The 6,000-nt window shown below is 34.5% G+C and overlaps 1 protein-coding gene across 2 annotated transcripts in view; it reads right to left on the bottom strand.

The window, feature by feature from the left end:
• Nucleotides 1–5,361, bottom strand: part of LOC105247982 (MDS1 and EVI1 complex locus protein EVI1-A-like) — a 32,224-nt gene extending 26,863 nt beyond the window's left edge. The window contains exon 1 of one of the 2 annotated variants that reach the window (XM_025413283.1): nucleotides 4,368–5,361. The gene's annotated coding sequence lies outside the window, so the exon portion shown is untranslated. The remainder of the gene's footprint in view (nucleotides 1–4,367) is intronic. The other variant, XM_011252477.3, reaches the window with a different exon arrangement.
• Nucleotides 5,362–6,000: the final 639 nt, after the last annotated feature.

The following is a 6,000-nucleotide window of genomic DNA, read 5'->3' on the forward strand; positions in this document are numbered from 1 at the left end:
GAGGAGTCAATTAATTTAAAGAAAACATATAATTGTTTAAAAAAAATATTAATTTGCAATTAACAATTGTACATTATATATATATATATATATATATATATATATATAATAAAAAATTAAATTAAGCTTTTATAAGCTTCTCCAAAAAGATATTTTGTTTAATTTTTCACAAAATTGAAACCAGTTTTAATTCCAAAATATAATATATATACGATACAATAAAGCAAAAGTTAAATTTAATAATTAGAAATCTAACATTCTTTTAAAGGAAGATTTCATGTAAAAAATAATAATTTGTAGAGATATAATTTGAAAGAAAAAATATATACTTTGTGTGCGCATGTAAAAAGAAATTTAGAAATAAAAATTAAAAATAATAATAATCTTTGAAATAGGATATAATTCGCTTTACAAAGTGAAACAACAGTTTATATTACAAAAAAGAATTGCACTTATTCATGCACAATTTATGTTTACAAATTGGGCAAATAATATGGATATGGATATATTGATCCTAAAAAATAAAATTAAATTATATTCTTCCAATATTTAAAATATTTTTATTATATTTTTTATATAATTGAAGAATTTTTATGTTAAAAGTGCATAAATAAGATAGGGGTAACAAAACTGAAATTAGAATTCTAACATTTTTTAAGAAAAGATTTCACGTGAAAAATATTTTATTAAATATTTTGAATTTATTTTGTAATTTTATAACTAAAAGAAAGCTACTCTGTCTCTCTCTCTCTCTCTCTCTCTCTCTCTCTCTCTCTCTCTCTCTCTCTATTGTGTGTGTATGTGTGTGAGAACAAGATTTACAAAGAAGGAATAAAAGGGAAATAAGTTAAAAGAACGATAAAAGACCTTTCTCATTGACTTTCTGCCTTTTAATTTATGGAATTGTAACAATGTACAATTTCGTGGAAGACGATTGGTAGATCATGCGACAGAGATACTTAATGACCGGTACTCTCGGTGACGATATTGTCGTTTGTGGCCCGTTTTATTGCCGTTTGCGCCAGTCTATAACTGAAGTGAGGACATTGTTCAAACGTCTGGGAGTCTCTCATGATTGTCATGCTCTGTATTTTCGTAATAGCCGCCGTATTCAAATACCGATCTGTCGACGCTTATATACATTTGCCTGGTTTGTTGAGCAACGTTAAAAAAGAGATAGGAGATCCTGATGTCGTTCGTGTAATATTGCTTAATACCGCCAAATTCTATTTTTACAAGGATTGAATTGAAGAGAAAAAATGTAATAAATATGTTGTTGTCTATGACTTTCTATTACATCATATATTTGGCTCTATATAATTTGATTCATCTTTTTTGTATAAAATAATATGTGCGATTCTGCTCCCATTGAAAGAAAAGGAAACTTATGAAAAAAATATAATAATAATAGTTTATATTATTACATACTTTTTTATATATTTTATTTTGTCTATATATTATATGTTTTATATATTTATATAATACTTATGTAATGTTTTATGTAATAAATAAATAAAAATTTATAATTTTTATTTCTTTAATGTGAGATTATATCATTAGTATTCTTTATTTTACCATAATTATATTAATTTATTATATTTATATGATGATGATGATGACATAAAATTGCTGAAACCAAAAAGAATTCCAACAATTTGTATGGATGTATGTGAAGGACCAGTTCAATTTTGTCAATAAAAGAAAAATCGGGAGAGACTTATGGCAATTTATTTCCTTAAATTTTCTGCTCGTGCGATTTATTCCTAAGGGATTTCGGCACGTATCATTTACAATTACTTTCACGCGAGATTTACATCCAATGTAATTTGCAATTTATTGCAATCGGCGGACGGTCAATGGATTCGCCGAAACTGATTCTAACAAATTGCCGATAGCGAGACAGAGATGAATCGCACGAGGTGGAACAGCGAAGGCAACGGAAGAAGGAAATAACGGGACAAGAGAGTTCTCGACGCCCCAACATCGGTTTCACGATGTTGTTATGAAAATGACGATAAAAATTATGACGTTAATTATCAATTAACTATTAAACTGTCCTCGAGATATCTATGATAGCGCATCTTTGTGTGTGCCATCAATGCAAGCTCATTATTCTATGAATAATGTATCGTTGATATATCTCGTTTAATCGAAAATTCTATGACTCGCGTCTCTTTTTATTCTTACGTATAATTTGAACAGATAAAATTAGAAATGTCTGATTGATTAGTTTAAACTCATCTAAAGATAAATAATAATTCAATTTTTAATCGATAATAATAATTCACTTTTTTGGTTTTTTATGTAACTGTAAATATTTATATTATATAAATTAATATATCTTTAATTTAATCTTTTACACACACAGTCTATAATTCACGGCAAAATTTAAGAAAAAATTCTACAACTACTTTTGTATGTCGCATATTTTAATGTGTGTGTGTGTGTGTATACACACACACACACACAATATATATATATATATATATACAATATATATACAATATATATATTTTAATTTTAAATATATTTCCTGTATTGCATGTAAAATAAAATCGTATCCCAAAACTCTAAATTTTGGATAAATTTGTTTTAAATTTAAATTTCGGGTATATTTATGCGAATGAAATTTTATATATACATTTCCGAATAATTTAGTGATAGTCATTTTTTTGTATTCATATCGCATTAATGCGATATGTAGTATTTTCGATTGTTTCAATATAAATATATTTATCAAAGTCTCCTGCTTGTCTCGTGAATCGGGCGGTCTCACGTGTTCTCGAATGGGCGCAGTCAAGGCGTACGCCTGAAGGCACGTAAATTTATGAACGAGGAAACGGCAGAAACGTAGCTTTTGCAATGTCTACTTTCCGGCAGAACGAATCGTGATATAAGAATGAACGTGGGTGACTTTACTTTTGCTCGGGAGGGAGTTCGCAAGCGCAGCTTTAGAACTGGTTTCGAACGTGTTAGATGTCGGAGTAGATGCGTTTTTCGCGCGAAATGTCAAGACGCGAACTGTCATTGATCCCCGTGACAATATGTGCGATTAATTCCATATTACGTAAGGCTTTTTCAAGCTGTGTTCTCATGAGAAAATACGAAATATAATTTCACGAATATTTTATATAAATTCAAGCAAAAATTATTAGTTTTCTCAATTGTAGAGAAGATAATATTTGAATTTATGATTATTATATAATATTACATAATTAAGGATATGCGAAATAATATTTGTAATACTTTATCAATGTTTTTCGCCAAACACTTAAAAATTTCTAATATCATAAATTGTGCATCATTAAAAATAATGCAGCAGATAATGTTTACATCCTATACTAATCAGCTCTAGTTACTGTCATATTACCATATTTTCTCCTCGCGAGATGCGCGTACGTGTCAAATGTAACATAGACAAACCATCAAGCGCGAAGCAACTTCCGTAATCACACTCTTGACTGTGCGCGCGCGTTCGATTGTCTTTATTCAAATGAAAGTCTCTTTCTCTATATGTATGCGCCAATCACTCATTCCTGATGTGTTCCCGTTCATAGATTATCGCGCTCTCGCGACACCTCAAGTCTGCATTTCAAATAGGCGCCGTAATTTTACCGGGAGCGCGAGACGCTGGCGCCAAAAGGAGTACGAATTGAGATTTTGTCGACAACCAACTACCGCACTAACGAGAAAATCTAACCCCGAAACACTCAATTAAGAGATAGGTATTATAATTCCAATATTAAAACAATCCCTAAGACAATCGTGTAAGTTATCTCGTGTGGCAATTTTCATTTTGCAATTTTACTTACAAAGAGAAAGCAGGAATATGTACGAGATTTGTCACTTATACAATTTTAGGCGCATAATTTGATGGATAATCGCATAAACTGCAATACATATTTATGTTACAAATTTTATTTTATAAAATTTTATTTCATTAAATTTTATAAAATTTTATTTCATTAAATTTTATTAAATTTTATTTTATTAAATTTGACATAAATTCTATCAACAGTCTTTATATTTTTTCAAAATGTCAGAATCTGTTCTGCCATGTTTCTATATATTTTAATTCATATTTTCGTTATTTTATCAGCTCTACCAGAATTAAAATATACAGAAGCATGGCAGAACAGATTCTGACATTTTGGAAAAAAAAAAAAAATATATATATATATATATATATATATATATATATATATATATATAAGGGAGATATTAATTTTCAAATTTAAATATTCTCCTTTAGACTCGACGAATACCAAACATAATCTTTGCACGATCTTCAAAAAATCAAAAAATACCAGAATATCGCGAAAAAAACAAGGAAAAAGAGGAAGAGAGAGAATCGTAAGTTATTTTACCTTATACGTCATATCTCGACCTTGCCGAGGGTGGTAACACTTCCGTTGATTCGTGACACTTTTCCATTTTTGCTCTGCTCATAATACGGGCGAGAGATAGAGATAGAGATAGATAGATAGATAGATAGAGAGAGGGGGGGGGGAGATGGAGAGAGAAAGAAAAGAGAAAAACAGAGAGGAAGATGGAAAGACAACACTGGGGAAGAAGAAGAATAAAAGCAGGCGACGGAGATGATAAAAGAGCACTCGTTTGGCAACAACACACTATCCTCACATTTCAGAGGTCACTCCTTTTCTTCTTTTTTCTCTCCCCTTTCACCTATACGAGTGCTGAAAGTCGGCCCGTTTATGAGGATACGGGTTATCGAAACGTCCGCACAAACATTCCGCAAACCTTTGGACCGTTTTTCAATAATATATCCAATTAGAAGATCCTCGTTTTACTACACTTAGCGCGACCACGTGCTCGGATAACGGTGTCTCGATCGTTCCCGTTCAGGCAATACACACGAGTGCCTATCCCTTTATCAATACCACACACACCACACAACGTAGACTTATCGTTTGAGGAGAATTTTATCCTTTCTGACTAGAAGTCCCTTGTGATCGGCACGTTAAACGATGATTGACCACCTTGTCTCAAAGTTCTCCCGCACAGTGAAAATTCGGTGGGATTCTCGAGGGATTTCGACACTATCAATCCCTGTATTCGCGCGTTGACAGGACGTAAGGTCCTGATCTTTCAACGTTTCTCTTTCTCTCTCTCTTCAGGAACGATGGAAGGAGCGAACCACCGTTGCTCACCACCGTCCGGCGATCGTTTGGTGCCTGTGCTCCGTTGTCCAGATCCTCTCTCGCGAGGCGTGATATCCCTCTCCCCTCTCATTCACCTTCCTGGCACGGGACGAAGCGGAATATCAGCAAGAGCAGCTCTCGCGAAGGAGATTCGTGAGACGCGACGAGAGTGGAGTGGTCCTCGTACGGTGGTGAGTAAGCCGTGTGTAAAGCGGGGCGATGCCGCCTGCCACACACACAGGTGCACACAGACACGTGGATACGTATATACTGTCGCGGGTACCGTCGATTGGGCGGGGAGACTGAATCCGTAGGCTGGCGGGTAGGTTAGTAAGTAGGTAGGTAGGTAGGTAGGTAGGTAGGTAGGTAGGTGAGTTACACACACGGGAAATACATCGAGAAGATCGAGTATCCGTGTACATAAATGTATCGGATCATACGGTGTGGCTGCGATGCGGGTTGGTATGAGCGCTGACACTTGTTTGTATGCGTGATAACTGTCGTGCGTTTGTTCGTGTAAGTGTGAACGCGGAGTGAAGGAGAGCTACCCTGCGTGTTAACCGTGAGAGACGTCGGTAAAGTAAGGTAAGTGCTCTCCTCTCTTTTAGCCACACAGAGTAACACCACGCCGGGCACGCGACCTGCCCTCCTCCCTCCTTCTGTATCCCTCCTCTTTCTTGCCTCTATGCGCTTCTCTTCGTGCTCCTTTTCCTACTCCCTGTTGTCGAAGGACGTTTCTCCCTCTAGCCAACGTTTCTTCCTCTCCGCTAGATTCCTCCGGTGCTCTTCTTGTGACTGTCCTTTTCCCACTCTCTGTGCATCGGTCCGTGCAGGAACC

Source organism: Camponotus floridanus, unplaced genomic scaffold (assembly GCF_003227725.1).
Source record: "Camponotus floridanus strain SB8 unplaced genomic scaffold, Cflo_v7.5 scaffold64, whole genome shotgun sequence".
NCBI classification, from domain to species: domain Eukaryota; kingdom Metazoa; phylum Arthropoda; class Insecta; order Hymenoptera; family Formicidae; genus Camponotus; species Camponotus floridanus.